Genomic DNA, 18,763 nt, shown 5'->3' on the forward strand with positions numbered 1-18,763 from the left:
GATTTTTCGACTTCTCAATCTCTCTTGTAATCCCTCAGTCCTATATACAAAACTGAATGTTAAATGTTGCTCTAATGATGGATGAAGGTCATCCCTGAAAGTACAACTTGGGAAGGGAGGGGCATGTTACTTTAATGGTTTGGCCTGGTTTGGGAGGCAAATCAGACTTCTTTGATTCCTGAATAATTTCATTATAGGAGCATGTGCTTTATTCCATTTGGCCTAATATTGCCAGTCTTACTCTGGAGTGGTTACAGTTCATTGCACATGTTGGGCAAAACTAAAATTAAGCGACGCAATTTGAGCTACGTCAATTGTGTAGCTCAAGTTGAAATAGCTTAATTTGGCTTTTGGCGCTGTCTACACAGCAGGAAGTCGAAGGGAGAGCACTCTTCCTTCAACTTCCCTCCGCCCTCGTGAAATGAGGGTTACAGGAGTCGGACTAAGAAGTCCTCCAGCTCAACATTATTTTGAAATAACAGCTTGCAGTGTGGACATGTATTTTGGAATAAGTGCAGTTATTCTGAAGTAACACTTCAGTGTAGGCATAGCCTTGGAGAGACAATGGTTCACAGTCATGTTGGAAGGGCAAAACAAGTGGGATTGTGCAGGGATCAGTTTTGTAACCCATTCTGGTCAATATCTTCATTGATTAGTTAGATACGGCATAGAGAGGATGCTGATAAAGTTTGCAGATGATACGAAGCTGGGAGGGGTTGCAAGTGCTTTGGAGGTTAGGGTGATCATTCAAAATGATCTAGACAAACTAGAGAAATGGCGTGAGGTAAATAGGAGGAGATTCAAGAAGGACAAATCAGGGCTGGCCCGAGCCCTTTTGGCGCCCTGGGCCCGGGCGTGTGGCACCGCCCCTGGGCGCAGGGCACATGTGCAGGCCCACCCGTGGAGCGCGGGCCCCCCCCGCCCCCCCCCCACCCCCACGAGCACGGGCCCACCCTCCAGGGCACACGGCATATGCGCGGGCCGGTCACGGTCGCTAGCACGCATCCCGGTGCCCACCCCCAGGGCACACAGTGCATGCCTGGCCCGGCTGAAGGGCGCTGCTGGCCGGCGCCACGGGGATGCGGGCGGGCTGGCACTACGGGAGCTGGGCGCGTGGCTCCTGATGGCAGCTGTAAGGGATGCCGCGTGCCCCTTACAGCTGCCATCAGGCGCCCTTCATTGGTTGACGCCCTGGGCACTGCCCGGCTTGCCCATGCCTCCGTCCAGAACTGGGACAAATGCGAAGTGCTCATGAGTTACACACATACAAAGTGGGAAGTGACTGTCTAGGAAGGAGTACTGCAGGAAGGGATCTAGGGGTCACCGTAGACAGCAAACTAAATATGAGTCAACAGTGCGGTGCTGTTACAAAAAAAGCAGAAAACATTCTGGGATGAATTAACGGGACAGATGTAACTAAGACAGAAGTAATTCTTCTGATCTACTCTGCACTGATTAGGCCTCTGCTGGAGTACTATGTCCAGTGCTTGGTGCCACATTTCAGGAAAGATGTGGGCAAATTGGAGAAGGTCTGGAGAAGAGTAACAAAAATGATTAAAGGTCTAGAAAACGTGACCTGTGAGGAAAATTGACAGAACCGGGTTTGTTTAGTCTGGAAAAGAGAAAACTGAGATGAGATATAACAGCTTTCAAGTATCTAAGAGGTTTCTACAAGGAGGAGGGAAAAAATATTTTCCTTAATCTCTGAGGACAGGACAAGAAGAAATGGGCTTAAATTGCAGCAAGGGAGGTTTAGGTTGGACATGGACGGTATTTGGTCCCGCCATGAGGGCAGGGGACTGGACTCGATGACCTCTCGAGGTCCCTTCCAGTCCTAGGATTCTATGATAACCACCCTGACAATTAGAAAGTAAAGCACTGGAATAAACTGCCTAGGGGAGGTTGTGGAATCTCCATCATAGGAGATTTTTGAGAGCAGATTCGACAAGCACCTGTCAGGGATCTAGATGGTCTTAGTCCTGTTGTGAGGGCAGGGGACTTGACTCAATGACCTCTTCCACTTCAAGTGTTCTCTGTTGAATATTTAGTACAAAGCATTGTATATCCAGCTTATGGGTACAGCTATATTAAAATATACCTTTCGGGTGGCAGTCACTAGATGAGAGAGAAAACCTGACCATTAATAATTAAAAATCACATGGTACTTTACAAATTGCTAACTTAATTGTCCCAATTAGGTTTCAACTTTGGCATTTACAGTGTACCTTTTTAAATTCTCTTCCTTTCCAGTTGTATACCCTTCTTCCTCCAGTTGCTCTCTGAAACTGTGGTAGGTCCGGGTGCAGTTTAAAAAATTTCCCAACTTTGAGAAGGCCGAGTGTCATGTGAAAAAATCCCTTTGATTGCAATGTAGTTATCTGACACAGGCATGGTTAGTTAATATTTTTAAATTGCTAAGAGCTCCTCCAGTGAAGCTGCAAGTACAAGAGATTTTGAAGTGTTTCTGGGCTGCTTTGAACACCTAAATAACATTTGTCCAAATTAAAAGTTCTTGGAAATACTTATTCTGCATAAAATTTTAATTTAAATCTCACCCATTATGGAGCAGACACTTTTTGCTTTGCTAATCAAAACCTAAATAGACTTAAATTTAAGTATTTAAAAACAAACTCCCAGCTTGGAACATGTGCCATATCCTTAGGTGACTTGAACACTTTTTTCTGATGGAAATGCAGATGACTTTTGATTGAATCTATTTTGCCAAATTGTGGATTGTCTGACTGTTTTATATCCTAGGCATATTTTTAGGGTTTTTATCTTTTCCCCCACTACTCACTTTTCCACTAATAGAGGAAAGAAAAATGCTATTTTTGCTGATGTTGTTAGAGACTGAGAGATCTGGAAATCATCTAGCACATTTCTTAGCCAAGGAAAGAACTATTATTGTAACACACTTTTTTCCCTGGTGTTTTTATAAATTTAGTTTTCCAACTAGTTGGAGGAAACTGCCATGCCTGTTTAATGTTTTTGAAAATAGTTTTAAGCGTTACCAGTGAAACACAAATTCAGTTTTCCATGGATGCTGTACTCTCCTGAGTGAGCTGCAGTGTTAGCTAGTTAACTATCGGCAATGTTACACTTTTCTAAGGCTAACAAGATATTGTTAAGCAGACTATAGAACACCAAGTGTTTATGGTGAAAGTAGCTTGTTCTGTTTCTTTAGAGAATGAACTCTTGCAGATACAGTGTGGCTGTCTGAAGGGTTTATGGCGTGTAACCTTTTCCCCATTGCTCATTAATAGAAAGACAAAGCCTGAGAGCATGGGTGCTTGTTCTCAGTATCCCAGAATGCTTTTATTAATGCCACATCTCTACTTGCTGCACCAGAGATCGATCTTCTGGTATTTGATTTAACGGGTCTAGTTAAGACCTGCTAAATCAAACGCTGAGGGTGGCTCCAGTTGGCGTCGGTACTTCTCGCAGTCGTGAGGAGTAAGGGAAGCCGACAGAGGCGTTTTCTCCCTCCAGCCTCCCACTGTGAAGATGGCACCAAACTTGGCTTAAGGTAAGCTGACTCCAGCTATGTATTTTATGTAAGTAGAGTTGTGTACCTTAAGCCGACCTTCCGGGTCTAGTGGAGATCTGGCCTACAATACTGGCAGTGAAATGGCTGAGTAGGCAGATGTGGCTGCCATTGTGTGCTTGCCTTGAACATCTGAACATGCCTTTGAGAGGGTAGGTTGGCTATTTCTCCTCCCTCTGCAGGAGCTCCTTGCTATTTCAGTTCCTCTTTGCCCATTGCTGCTTGGTTTCTGGGGAACTTCTGTCACCTGTTACTCTGTGCACCTTCCCTCCTGAATCCCCTATGGAACCACTACATGCGCAGAGATCCCTTTCTCCTAGGTGCTGATGGCACAGGCTCATCAGACTGCTCTCCTTGGCTTTCAGCAGCTGACCTATTTAGAATGTTTCCTACTTTTCTTACTGGCTTGCTGAGAAGCCCACAAACAGATGTGATTAGTGCTTAGTAGCATATTTCCTGGTTGCTTCAATGGTTCCTGTGGATTTCCATCTCTAAATACTGATCCCTTGAGGTATAGAGCGCTAGCAGTAGGAAGGGAGAAAGAGAAAGCTGCTTTCTGTTTTCTCAATCCCTAAACCTCCCATTTTCAGGAATCCATTGTCTTTAGAGCCAGTTGCCAGAAAACAAGCTTCCTAACAACATCACAAGGGGCAGGTTGCTTTAGCATCCGATGCATGCGGAAATGCTATGGCAGCTGTCTCTTCCTGAGAATTCTGGGTCAGACTCTTAGCATTGGACAAAAATGTGAAGCCTGCGGGGATGAGGAGAGGGAATCTGATGGTGGGATTCTCAGCTTCCCCTGTAATTGGGGTGAGTGTACCAGACCTATAGTGTTGGCTTGCCACCTAAAACTGTCTGACAATGCTGATTACATATGTTGGGCTTCTTAGAAAACTGACATAATTTGTCACTTAGCCTGCGACTGGATTGTGCGCTTTCATTCTGGTATGGAATGCCTGGATAGCATTCTTACTGTCCCATTACAATATTTGTATGTGGAATCTTTCTCCTGCGCAACTGCTCCTTCAGCAATGCATCACCCCTTTAGGGTCATGCAATGCTGATGGAACAGTGAAGTATGAACTCCAGGTATGGGTCTTGGCTCTGTGACCTTCTGGCCCAGAAGGGAATATTACAAAATGAGCCAGATGATTACTTCACAGACAATTACAGTTCTTCCATGATTCAAAATCATGCGAGCATGTGTCCCAGTGTCTGAGTCAGCTAATTGAGATCAGTGGTGCTTTAATTAGCCTATTGTACACTATGTAACAGGTCCCTAAGTTACTTGATTAGTGATGTAGCAAATCAAATCCTATTTGCAGCCAACTAACCTTTTGCCATCTGCCATTTCATCTTCTGTGAGTTTTGTACATACTACAGCTCAGTGATGAAAGACAGCATTGTCCAGTGGCTGGAGCACTGGGCTAGGAGTTTGGAGACCTAGATTTGGTTTCCTGCTGTGCAGCTGATCTCCTTTGAACTTGGGTGCGTCACTTCACTTCGTTTTCTCCTCCCCTCTGTCTATTGTAAATTCTTTGGGGGCTTTGATTAGGCTTGGGACTTGTTAGTGCTACTCTGGTACAAATACCGACCTGATTCACTATCTGTACAAATAGCTGGTGTATCCAGTCTGAATTTGTGCTAAAGCATAAGCACAAAAACTTCATAAAACTGCTGTGGGGTTGTTTTGCTGATATGAATCAAGCTGTTCTGCCACGGGGCTGGGTGGGGTGCTGGAAGCTGGACTCAGTGCACAGGAGAGATTGCCAGCTTCCTGTGTTCAAAAATCATGTCAGGCCTTCACCCCCAAATCGTGAGATGTAAAAATAAAAGATGAGCGTTGGAGGGACTTTCTATTGGTCTCTTTCGGTTCATCCCTTTGTTAGGCTCAGACTCATTTTCAGGCCCTTTTTTCTGAATCTAGAAGGGCTAGAAACTTATAAACCAAATCCCTGAGCGTCTTTCATCACAAGATTCCAGAAGGCTGATGCTTAAAAATAAAATAAGTAAAATATTGAGGTTTAACAAAATCCCAAGATAAAAACAGATACGATCATAGGGCTTTGCAACAGCTGTTTCCTGCCACTCCCCCTCCCACAAACTGCCATGTTTGAGGTATGTCCTATAGGGATGAGGCAAACCCTACACCTGGCAGAAGGATTTGGAAGAGATTCATCCAGAAACTTCCTCCCACAGAATTCCCACCTGTGGGGTTTTCCCTGGGAAGGAATCTTCCCGGCCCTGCCTCTGCATTTGCATGCCTTCTGTTTGCATTGACTTTGAGAATTTTAGAAGCTATTCTTGGGCAAGTGCATTGCTGGCCGTGTACGTTTCTGGGTGACAGACTGGAGTGAATTTGGATTACTGGGTGTCTTCCAAAGGGCCTTACTTGGCTTACCAGGAGTCCCTGCATGTTTATGCACTAGCCTGGGAAGATTAGAGCAGGGCTTCTGGCCTGAAATGCAAGGCACAGTGCAGGAGGGTCGAAATGTGGCATGAAGGATCTTTCAAAGCCTCCTGGCAATGAATGAAGGGTGGAATGTCTGTCCCAGCATTGTGTGAGGGCTGAGAGTCAGTTAAGGGACTAGTGGTCCATTTGCCTTCCTGCAAACCTTTCAGCAGCCGAGAAATTATGAGAACATAGTTTGATGATCTAAACCAGAAGCGTGCCCAGTGCAGGTCATTCTCTTGGCTCTGGGACCTGGGTTTTTCCCTGCAGGGATGTGGGCCGTAAACAGGAGTTCTTGCTGTCATTCTTTCTGTTCTCGGTCAGCTCGGTCACTGCATGATGTGTCTGCTTTTACCTTTGCACTGGGAGAAAGGGAGCAATGTTTGTTTCAGCAATCTGAGGTCAGGCTTGTTTTGGCCAAGCAAGAACAGGCTAGCCTCTGGAGTGGAATTCTGCAAGATCTGTAAACAAAAGGCTTATTTCTGTGGAAAACACCAAAGGTGGCACTTTGTTTATCAGGAAGATTAGAGTAGCATTTCTGAGAACTGCTCCAAATTTATGCAAACTCTTTCACCTCTCGGTTCTTGAGTAGACTTTTGGACTGAATATGCATGAAGATTACAGCAGCCACACGTGTTATTAATCATCTCTGAGTTTAGTATCTGACGTGCTTGCACTGTTTACAAGCCAGTCGGGGAAAACGAACTGCAGCAACAAGCTTCTATTCAGCATAAACAAAACAGCACTTTGTTAATGACTCGTAAAGTAATCTTGTAGTGGGCCCAGAAAGATGTGTTGCCTGGCTGAAGTATCTTGCAAGGACCCACGAAGCTAATAGTCCAAACATATGTTTTGCTGGCTTATTGTAAGCATATGCTGCCTATCCTCTTCCTCATTAATAATGAATAGAAGCTCTATCTTGAGGTATCTTGAGTTGCTTGTCAGGTTTAGGATTCCCTAGTACAGGGGTGGGGAAACGTTTTTGGCTTGGGGGCTGCTGACCCATAGAAAAATCTGTCGGGGACCAGGAGCTGTGGGAGGGGGGGCCTGGAGTGCCAACACGGGCGCCCTAATGCTGGGGGAAGCTTTAAGGCTCGGGGGCCAAATCCAGGCAACCCCCAGGCCTTAGGTTCCCACTCCCACCCTAGTGTTTGGTGCAGTATAAATGGTTCCAGCCCTGAAGACCTCACAATCCTGAGGGAGTAATTTAAAAGCCTTACAAAGTCATTTGGAAATATTGCCAAGAATCGGAGCCTGCTCCTTTTTAAATAACCAGAAAGGAAATGTTAATCAAACCTTTCCACTCCTCTGTTCTGTGTGGCTTGCTGCAATGGGGCTGGAGGAAAAAGGTTTAACATATTTTGGAAGTGTATTTGCTGGGATTGGAAACTGGAGCTAGAGCAGGTGATTTAAAACCCTTAATGTGCCTCTTGGGGTGTGGAGGAGGTTGTTACGGTCAAACTATTCCTTACATTTGGCCAGCTGGTCCAGGATGTGAATCCATACCCCAGTTGCATCTGCCTGCTTTGCCCTTCCTGTGTAAACTTGGGGTCATCTCCCTTCTGCCAGCCAAAGATTTGTGACGGGCTTATGCATCTGCTGATCACTAGATTAGTGGAAAGTCACAATTACACTTCTCCAAAAGATGGATTGCAGAAAGGAACAGGCTCTAAAATTGCCGCAGGGCTTGTGAAACAAGCTGGCCCTAATGCTCCATTATGATGGAGAACATGGACCTAGGGGCTGTAAAATAAATGAGCTTTTACAGTTGTTAAAAGATTACAGGTGCCTCTTGGAATCGTAAGAGTTTTGTGTGCTGGGCGGTGCTGTTGAGTCTGATGTGTGCTCTTTAATGCCTGAAATGCTCATCCGCCTCAGGGGAGTGCATGTTAAGGAGGTGACAGTTACTGATAGAAGGGTAAACCTGAGGTGAGCACTTGTTTTGTAGCCCTTCGGATTTGCCATTAATTAGGTGTAAACATTTTAGGAGGTTCGTGTTTGGTGGTGGTGCATGTACCCTAGAGTCCTGTGTGGATACAAAATGTGTATCCGCATCCCTATTTGCACAAATGCGCAGTGGGTGGATACCCAGGGATATCCTTCAGATGTGCAGGGCTCTACATACCTGCCAAGGGTGGCGCAGGACTTGTTTACGTTCATTTGTTGAACTTTCAAAAAGTCACTGCTGAGGGAGTCTCACATCTCTTCTTGTGGTCCTATCCCTTGGGAGACCAGTTGACTCTCCTCCGTGCAGCTTCATCGCCTGCAAATGTAGCTGTGCTCTCCTGTCAGTCTTCAAATAAAGCAACCCTGAGCTTCCCTCTGCCGCTTGAAAATGGTGGCTGACTCCTTTAGCAGTTGCTATTTATCTCTTCGTTATTTATCACCTCTTACTGAACACCCGAAGCATTGAAACAACTGTGCATGCTTTGCCCGGTCCAAGTAACTTACTATTTAAATCTGTTTGCAGATTAGAAGCCCTAATGCTCGCTGCAATTCCATGGGATAAAACTGCAGGCAGTAGTTCTGACCCAGCTTTGGGGTTTTTTTTTTCCCCATGTACAACTTTGTCAGGAAAAGCAGAACAGATGTGCATTGCTTGCACTGATCTGCACTCGGGCCCTGTATTATTGTGAACTAAACTCTGTGGACACTGGGTATGTTGGGAGACTCGTGAGGTTATTTGAGGAATCCACTTACTGAATTATTGTATTGTCCTTCTTATCTGCTGACTGAGCTGTTCTGACCATTATTACTTTAATATGTTTTGTGTAGGGATGTGTCACGGAGTGTGGGGGAGTCCCCGGGCCCTGCACCCCCATCCACATCCAGACATGACTCCCAGCCAGAAAGTAGAACAGAAGGGTTATTGGTTCACAGAGACACCGCGTAGTTCAGATTTGTTATTACAGGAACCAAGAGCATTCCGTACAATCCATCTTGGGGAAAGGGGGGCCCAGAGCCCCAGCTCTGGGCCCCTACCCTGGCCCCCCCAGGGTAGCTAGGCTCCCTTCTCCCTGAGCCAGCTGAAAAACTAATTCTCACTCTCAGCCACTGCCCACAGCCCTCCAGGCTGCTGAATCCTTCACCTAGCTCAGCTGGCAGGCTAGCCTGGACCATTCCCTATGTGCCTGCCCTCAGGAGTTTCCCCCCAGAGATCCCATCCCCTGCTGGGCACTATATATGTGTGTGTATAGACACACGCGCACACATGCACGCACACACAGCAGAGCAGCATAGGACAGTTGGAATCCTACACAGCACAACAAAGCAAATAGTGACTGCAAAACCGAGTCAACACCGTGGCTACAAGAGCGAACAAAATTCCCACTACGTCACATGATGTAAGAGTTTAACTGTTTAAATGGTTAACCGATAAGCATCACCTTATAGCTTTTGTTATGGGTAAACTCTTTGTGTGTGTGTGTGCGCCAGCTCCCGGCTGCTGGCCCTATTCCTAGGCAGCTGGCCGCTGCCCCAGCCCAGTGTGTATTCTGCATGTCCCTCAGCACAACCGGCTCTCTGGGCGTGGGGCTGAGAGCTGGTACACGCTGGGCACTGGCTGCAGTGCAGGGCAGCAACTGGCTCCCCAGAAGCAAGGCTGGCAGCAGGGAGCCAGTGGGCGTAATCCAGCTCCTGGTTCCGCACCCAGGGAGCCAGCTGCTGCTCCACACTACGGGCTCCGCAATATAAGGCTTAAACTCCAGAACCTGCAGCCTGTGTAACCGTTAAGATTTGTAATGGTTACACCGTTACCCGTATTTACATCCCTAATTGAGTGCTGTTGGACTGGGCGAGAGTGAACATTTTGGGTTTTGGTGAAGGTAAGGGTAGTTCATAGTAATGGACTGGTTAAAAACTTTGCCGTTTTGGGGTGGGCAATACAAGTGACTCTAGTGTAGTCTGAGAGTTAAGAGGCCAGCTCTTGCACTTTGTTATACAGAGACACTAACTAGCAAGAAGCAGCAGCTCATCTGGGAAAGTGATTCATTCCTTTCCCTTATAAAAGACACTTGATATTGCATAGAAATAGCCTTAGTACATTGTTGCTTATCAATAGTTTAAATTACAGTGGCCTGGCCTAACATCCCCTCTGCCTTCTAGTGATTAGCTGTGTGGGCTGCAGCCCTTAGTAATGCAGGCTGGAAATGCCTCTCTCGTGGCAATGCAGGATGATCAGTGGACCGTGCTGTCTTCAGGAACTGGTTTCTCCACATCCTTCATGGCTGGAGACACATCTCGATTCCCTGGTCTTCCAGTCCACCCGTCACTGAAATCAAAACTGTGCAGAGGTAGCAGGCAGTTCCTGCAGAGTTGAGCTAATTCTGCAGCCCAGTAGCTCCTGCCATTGCCCCCCTCTCTTTCTCTCCTTGACTGACTTAGTGCTCCCCCTACACTGAGAAGGAATCACTGGGGCGTATTCATTGCTGGGATTTGAATTTGGATCAACTGAAGCAGGTCCTTGCTGCTTTGGTGAGAAGCTGGTGCACCAGCCGGCCTGTTATCCCAAAGAGGGAGGAACGAGGGGAATTCTAACCACCTGTTGTTGCCCTGCTAGCATTGGTCTGGTTAATTCCTCAGAGGGTCACTGGGTCCAAGGTTGCCTCCGAAAGGATTGCATGGCCAATGGTGTGGAAAATGTCACTGCACAGGAAGTATGGGTACAAGCTGAGCGCGGGAAGGTGACGAGGGTGCCTTGACCTTGTACTCTGTCTCTGTCCCCACTGGTGGGCTGAAAATAAGGCTTTTGAGAGGAGCCACTTGGATGCAGTTTCTGTGCTGGTGGTAGCATTCAGTTGCTGTGTCCAGTCTCAGCTGGATCTCCCAGTCTCTGTGCTGTTGCCCCAATGCTGATTTCTACAAGCAAGGTGCTTGTGTTCAGACAGTGTTTTGTGTCTCCTTGCCTCTTCCACCCTCTTTTCTCCTTTGTCTAAAGCCTGATTGTCTTGCCTAGGACTTGGTGTTTGGGGGCCTGATTTCTTGAGTCTGCCTCTTGCCCTGGGCGGGGTTACACTGTGATCAGTGGAGGTGCTGTGCTGCATTCCCTCTAGAAGGACAGAGGAGCTGGCTGTGTCTGTTCTAAACTTGCTCTTTTCACCAGAGTCATCCAGAGTCTGGTTTCGTTAGCCTTAATGCGAGGTCCTTGTTGAGGAGTGCAGGGTCTGATAACTGGAGTTCTTCTTACATTTACTTTGCACATAAACAGATTTTTTTTCAATGAATAATTAACTCTACTGTCCCGGGAACAGGAAGGGGTGCCTGTTGATGACATGTCTGCCAATATGTCTATGGATAGCAGAAAGGAGAGTGCATCTAATTCTGAAAGAGCTTCTCCACAAGCTCATAAAACAATACTAAACTGTTACAGTGGATCTTTGTATAATTATCAATCTCAAGTTTCTTTCTCTTCATCCCTACCTTAACTTAGTATTGGAGGAAACAAAGGGGGAAGTACTACATATTTCAGCACCTGCAAAATTCTTTGCCATTTCTAAGTATTCGTAGTGATAGCTGGCCATCTTGCCTGTGATCCGGCACTTGCAGCAATTCTTGTCTATTCTCAGTAAAATCTGATTAAAACCCTTCCCTCCAGCCAGGGTGCAGAAGGTGTGTCCCAGTGACCGAGATTTCAATAAGTCAGAGGAAAATGAAGTTGAAAGGAGCTAGGTATTCACGGGCCCAGACTCCAGCGGAGATACAAACATAAGTGACATGTGTTTGCTCCACAAAACATTGTTGTGTTCAGGCAGTAAGTGGGAAAAACAAGCTGACTTAGATTTCAGCTCAGCTGGGTTCTTGGAATCAATCCAGAACACACACACACACACACACATTACCTTTGTCTTTATTGCAGTAGGCAGGGCAGACCGGAAAGCGGTTGAGCAATGTCTTACTGGTAAGCAGGGCGTCTCTTCCTAAGGAGAGTGGGAAGGTGATGCAGGAGAGGAGATTCTCAGGACATATCAAATTGTGCCTTTAGTGTTTCCTCTCTGGCTTTTCATGTTCTCTTAAAATACAGCATGCTTCCAGGCCTGGAACATCTTTTGTTCTTGCTGCTGGAGAGTGTTAAACTTGCTACCAGAGCTCTTTGTAACCATCCAGACTCACAGGGGCTTGGTAAGTGCTCTTGTGTAGAATCCTCCCATCAGCATTACATGGGTACATATTTTTCTGTTAGCATTTGTTTAGATTCCCTTGTAACGGGGGCAGGGATGGTGTCAGAGCTTTTAAAGCACCAAACCTGGTGTTGCTACACAAATAATTTAATTAGCCAGTGAATGTGACGAACTAACCAGACTGCAGAGAATTTGAGAGCAGATTGCTATTTCTAACTGAACTCACTCATCCAGTACTTGAAATTGGAGATGACAGATCTGATGTTTCAGATGCGGCCAAGTCAGATTGAGCATCACAAGAACACAGCTTGACCTCTGAAGCATGCACATACTTGATGTTTTTTTTAAAAGGATCCCTTGCCAATGGTTTTCTGGCCTATTCAATAGGAGACCTGATCAGAAATGCTTTAAAATTCAAATGAACCAATCTGTTCCTAGGTATACTAAATGTACATAATTCGTTGTGGATAGACCGTTCTCGTTGTTCTAATAAACAAGGCCCTGCGTTCACTTTGATCAAAGTATCAGTACAATAAAGTCACTGTGTAAATAGGGTAAAATCTAGTGCCCCAGTTTGTGACATCAGTAATAATACATTATATGGATGATGCATTCAGTGACTATTAACCGCGTGAATTCCAGTTCATTTTATAAAATGGCTCATAACTTTGAGCTCTCAAACACTGACGCTAGCTGTGCTGAAGGAAAGCTGGAAGAAGTTTATTATTGCCAAGATGACAAACGGGGAGGAGGGGTGGTTCTCTAATCTTTCAGATCTCCCAGTGGCAGTTCAGTTGTATTCTAATTTGCATTGGCACTAAGGTTTTGCCTGCTTGCAGCTAAAGGTGGCTTCCCTGTTTAGGTGTCCTGCTGCCAGCCGGAGTCTTGTGGTCAGTCTCTGAGCAGTTCTTGACTCTTCTAGTGTCTGGCTGCTCTAATTTTCTTGCTTCCTTCCAGCTGTGACTGTGGCTGACTTGAGGCCTGGCCTGTTGACTCACCTGGAATTGTGCAATGGTGATCACTCATGCCTCTTAACCAGAAGTCTTGCTTCTGGGTGTGTAGAAGAGCAGCACAGGAGCAAAGGGAAATAGGGAATTCTTCTTATGCGGCATCTCCAATACAGGACACTTGCCTGATCCGTAGGATCCTCCTGGTAGTCTCTTTATGGATGAGTACAGTCCTTCTGAGCCATCCAGGATGCCTCCCCATCCATCCAGGATCTTTTTCTGCTTCATGTTCACTCCCAGCGCCTGTAAACATGCTTTGCTGGCTTTAGCTTTCAAAATGTGCCCTGCAAATTGCTTATATCTGCAAATATCTGCTTAGGTTTAAGTACCCATTCTCCAGATATTTCCTGATGCTCTGTCTCCGTGTTCCCCTCCCCTCCCCCTGCTTTCCCTCTCCTATTTATTTTGAGTGTTCACATCCCAAACTCATAACTCCAGTCATCCAAAGAAGTGGGCTGTGCCCACGAAAGCCCATGATCCCATCTACATGTTTTGTTAGTCTATAAAGTGCTACCAGACCATTTGTTGTTTTTTTTCTGTAGCAGACTAACTCAGCTCCCCCCTGAAGCTCCTGAATCTAAGTTGTTCGTCTAAGATGCTACAGGACTGCTTGTTTTTACAGTTACAGACTAACACGGCTACACTTCTGAGACTTCTGTGGTTAGTCATCTCCAGGACTTTTGGGGAATTGCTTTAATTGGGTGGCAGGGAAGCTAGATTTTTTTATTTTTTTTTAACCCTTGTCCTCTTTGGACCCTGGTATTTGATTAACCAGTAGTACGGGAACAGCAGCTATTGAGCACAGTGACTTTCAGCTGCAGTGTTACAGGATTCATTACGCTGCACTGGAACATGAGATGTCCTGGAAATGCCAGTCCTTCCCCATCATTTTTTAATTAAGCAGAATGGCTGTGGTGGAGGCAGCAACCTCAATAAACGGTTTAAGTGCCAAGCTTCCCTGAACATCGATGGTATCCCATTGATTGTGCTGAAGGCTCTCTTTCTGGGACGTGTCTAGCAACACAAAACTACAATTTGTCCCATTGTTGTCCTGAGCCTTGAGTTTGCCCCTTTATATTCTGTCCAAATGATCAGTTCACCCATTCCAATCTTCTGAGTACACATTCAGCATTAAGGTATTGTCCCGCAGTGCTGACTAACCCTGCCATAAGTGAACTCCAATTAATATAATGAAGCATGGTTGTAATTAAAATCCTGTGACTTTTATATAAGGTGGAATAACAAGTTACATATCAGTAACATTGTTGAATCTAACTGTAATTCGATAGGATGGTGATGTTCTGGGATCGCTCTACGTAACCTTACAGTCTTTGCCTCCTTGTTCCAAATTCTTCATGCTATCTGGCTTTTCTTGGAGAGTGTTCCCTCTTCAAAACTCTAACTCTTAATCTGGAGCAATTTATTCCTGATGTTAAGATGCTGCTGAGAATTCATTAAATTCAGAGATTGGTAGAGCTAGGTGAATGAATTTGCAGCTCCTTGGAAGGAGATAACATTAAGCATTGAGCTCACCCAGACTCTCTGGAATCACTTGACTCCCTAGAGGGTAGACACAGGCTGTCTATCTCCCTCAAGTAGATAAACTGAGTTTCATGCAGTTCTGTCCTGGGTGAATCTTTCAACTTCAAGAGGCTGAAGATTCCCTGGGACTCATGATGTCAGGTGTCCACACCCCCCCCCTCCCCAGGCCCCACTCACAACTACTGTGTTGTGCATCTGGTGTCCTGCCCTTTCATTGGTGTTTGCCTGCTCAAATAAAGTGCTATGAGATCCCTCTGGAGATGTTAAATACTGCTCCTCTGCAGGGCACCTAATATGAAATTTGTGATTTATTAAGCGCTCTACACACTGTGTGCGTGGAACTCGGGTAGCGTCCTGTTCCTTTTTGCTATGGACTATGGTGTACTGCCTTGTTAGGTGTTAAACATTGATCCAAACACCTTGTGTACAGAACTCAGAGGACTTTTCAGCTGTTACTTAACCCGTATATCACTTCTGACATAAACAAGTGTTCCCCATTTTTTACAGAAGGTGAAACTAAGGCAGAAGTGAGGGACTAGGTAAGATGAGGTAAAACGTGGCAAACTTGGGACTAGAGATTAACAGTCCCAGTCCTGTCCCTTAATCAGACTGGTTTGCTTTTCATCTGCAACGTAGCATTGGTTAACCCACTGGAAGTGCTAAAAGTTCATGGAGCTGCACAAAATAGACCACGGGAATATCATGGGGGACGCTTTGAGGGACCAAACAGCAGCCTTTGCAAACTTCCCGTTTTTACACAGCTGATTTCGGTAGGAAAGAAGGGAAAGGCAGCTGCATGCAGTGTAGCTATTTGCTCTGCAGATGTCGCTGTTAAACCACTTACCTGGTTTCAGAGATTGAAATGCTGGTTTTTTGAATTCCAAAGCTATTGCTACTGGCACTTGTATCTAACCTTAAAGTATGCAAGCTTTGAAAAAAGCCCTCCCAAAAATATAAACTTAAATTGCTTCTGACTTAGGGTGCAATTGCATCTCGTGTTGCCGCAATGCACTGAGTCCAGTGAGGATGTTTGTGAGTCACTTTGTAACTATTTGGGAGCCAGAACAACTGCTCTGAGCTAGAGATGTGAAAGTGTAACCGTGTACATGGCTAACCTCGTCGGTTAACCTTCCGGGTTACGCACAGGCTCAGATTGCACGCAGGAAGTTGGCTTAAAAGCTGGCTCCCAGGGAGCCGACTGCTCCCCCGGCATGTAACTGCTGAAATATTCGGCAGTTTTACATTTGTTTAATTTAAACACATTGTCACATCCCAACTCAGAACTCTCTAGAGATGTCCAAGTATGAGGCGGTTTTGCAGAAAGCAATATATTTCAACTTACGTTTTCAATAAAAGGCAAGAGCCAGCAGGTGGCAGCATTCTTCCTTCAGTTCCATCTCCTCTGTTGTGTTGTTTCTGGCCCACAGATTCCAGAATCCCATGGACTGAACACCACAGTCTAGACTAACCAACAGACAGAATTCTTCTCCTGTTAGGTAAGCAAGGAGTAGACACCAATTATGCAAATTCTCAGCCATAGTCTTCTCTTTTAATTATACATTTTTCAAACTGTCTAAAGGAAGTTGCCGTTTCAGACAATGAAAATCAGAGCCAGAAAGGAGGATGGTTTGCAGCTGCACTTTGCACATTAGTAATGCTTTCAAGGGGGCCTGGTCACTGCATGCTGAGCATTTTTGCTCTTGATGTTGAGTATCTGTAAAACTGCTGAGAAGTGGGCTTGAAAAATGGGTTTCAATCTAGTATGGCAGAAACAATCCATTAGCTTTGAGAATTATCTGATGCTGATTAACTGTGCAGTGATCCATACAGAGGTTATTAAATACTGAAGCATTATTCACATACTTGATCATGAATAGGCATAGTATTGTTTGTGCTCTTCTATACTAATACTGGGAGTGACTCAGGGACTGTTCAGAGCCTTTTACATCTAGGCTACTGAATCAGGACTGAGTTGAAAATACTCTTCAGTTAGTATTTGACTATTCTGTTGCTTCTGTGAAATGAATTTCTTCCAGGGCACGTGGGGGAGGGGGAGCAAGATATCACAGTTGATAGTCGAAAGCAGCCATGAACACTCAATTCACTTATTTGCTCTAGGGGCAGTGGTGGGCAGCCTGCGGCCCGCGGGCTGCATGTGGTCCATTGGGATTCTGTGTGTGGCCCATGAAGCATTTTGATTACAGTTGCCCACAAGCAGTGTTGCCAGATTTTGCTGGTTTCCATCAGAGTGCTTTTTTTCCTACCAGTACTGCTAAAGTGACATACACATAAAGCAAGGGCACGTGAAATGAGGTGAGTACTGACTGCACTCATGGATTGTGAAATAGGGATGTTAACGTGTACACGGTTAACCGATGAGCCTGGCCTCATTGGTTAACATGCATGCTTACGCACAGACCCTCTTCTTCCCTCCCCTCCCCCCAGCCTTGCTGCCTCTGTATCGGAGGTAGCAGGGCAGGGGTGGGGGAAGAGTGAGCAGGCAGGATCTGGCTCCCCTGTAAACGTGTAACTGCTGAAATTGTCAGCGGTTGCACATTTACATAAATGTATTCTCACATCCCTACTGTGAAAGCCGTGCACTCCCTCTGCATCCAGTCAAAGCGCTGCTCCTCTTCAGTGGGCTTATCCTGCAAATGCTGAGCACACAAGCGCAGGGAGCAAATCCTGGGAAACCATTTTGGATATGGCAATCTGGCAGCCCATTGGGATGGAGGCCTCTCATGCAGCCCACTCACTAGCCTAGGTTACCCATTGCTGCTCTAGAGGAATAAAATTGGCCTTCTAGTGCTGAGCTGCATTGGGTATTTCTGTCCTTGTACATGGATTCCAGATAAATGGAAGGCTTCAGTGCTGCGAATTAGCATTTTCCACAATCAGTCTCTTTACTGTTAGATTTATAATATAGTTCTGTAATTAGTTTCCACTCTGAGCTTATTTACAATCTTTAGATCTCAGCCTGCATTTTGGGGAAACCCATTCCACTACTTTGTCCAGCACGTCACTCATTTTAAACTCCGTGCCATCACTTGTCCCCGGGTCATGTATTCCCTGCGTCTGCCATTTGAGTAAATCTTATAATTTCCTCATAAATAGAATCCTTTTGATTTTTGCCTGTTACCTAAGGAAGTCTTTCTTGCAGAGCAAAGACTGTTATGTGCATTATCTAGTTTAATAGATAGATCTCTCTATACCATCATTGAATCTAATTTTTTTTTGTCATATTTGTGCAGCATATGTTTGTGGCATAATAGAAATCTGATAGTTCCCACAGAAGTTTGCTGAAGACTGTAACTTGACATAATTAGCTGGAATGGGAGATAAACATGGTTTTATTAAATCTCTACTTATTTGGTCAACATTTAGCAGATCACCAACAAGATGAAAAGGTTACTACCATGTGATGATCAAATCTCTTCCCAAGAAAACATTGAGGGGAAAAACTCCTGTAACATATTAGACTCACTGTAGGCATGTGGTTTTCTGGGAACTAGCTGAATGCAAAGCAGACTGCTTAAACTGGGTATCAATATGCATATGTATGTGTATCTTCAAATACATGATGATGAAGCAAACTGATTTTGCATTTACTGAAGAAAAGTGTCACTGCAAATTCAGTGTCCATTTTCCTTAACTTCAGTTAGTCTAGAGGACTCCCTGCAGGGCCAAAGCTGCAGAATGTTCGTGTGGACTCCTACCTGGCCCCCAAAAGAAAGACCTTTACTGATCTGAACGCTTAGATTCTTTTGGAGGTGGTGTCTTAATGAGTGTTTATCTCCATGGGGCATATCAGCAACTATCACTTGTATTGATATGAAAGGGGAGACGGAAGCACTGGATTTGTAGCTAGAAGCCAGGGCTTACTGTGTCCTCAGGTCGAACCACTGGCTCGCTTGCTTCCATCCTGCTGTCTGAGGGATATATAGATATCTTATCTAGCCTCCTAAAACCCTGCGTGGGAAGGATGTCCTTCAGTAGCACTGACCCCCTGAAACATATAGTGTGAGGTTGCTTATTGAACAAAGAACCCTGTTGCACCCCTGACTCAGAATACAGTACAATTTCTAACCACTCTGGGGCCAAC

General features: G+C 45.4%; 1 protein-coding gene and 1 long non-coding RNA gene across 8 annotated transcripts in view; one reads left to right on the forward strand and one right to left on the reverse strand.

The window, feature by feature from the left end:
* LOC142818999 (uncharacterized) overlaps positions 1-16,076 on the reverse strand; it is a 53,566-nt gene extending 37,490 nt beyond the window's left edge. The window contains exon 1 of the long non-coding RNA XR_012896683.1: positions 16,004-16,076. This is a non-coding gene — a long non-coding RNA (uncharacterized LOC142818999). The remainder of the gene's footprint in view (positions 1-16,003) is intronic.
* Positions 1-18,763, forward strand: part of GNG7 (G protein subunit gamma 7) — a 141,902-nt gene that overhangs the window by 35,555 nt on the left and 87,584 nt on the right. The window lies entirely within an intron of this gene.

This window comes from Pelodiscus sinensis, chromosome 19 (assembly GCF_049634645.1).
Source record: "Pelodiscus sinensis isolate JC-2024 chromosome 19, ASM4963464v1, whole genome shotgun sequence".
Classification (NCBI taxonomy): Eukaryota; Metazoa; Chordata; order Testudines; family Trionychidae; genus Pelodiscus; species Pelodiscus sinensis.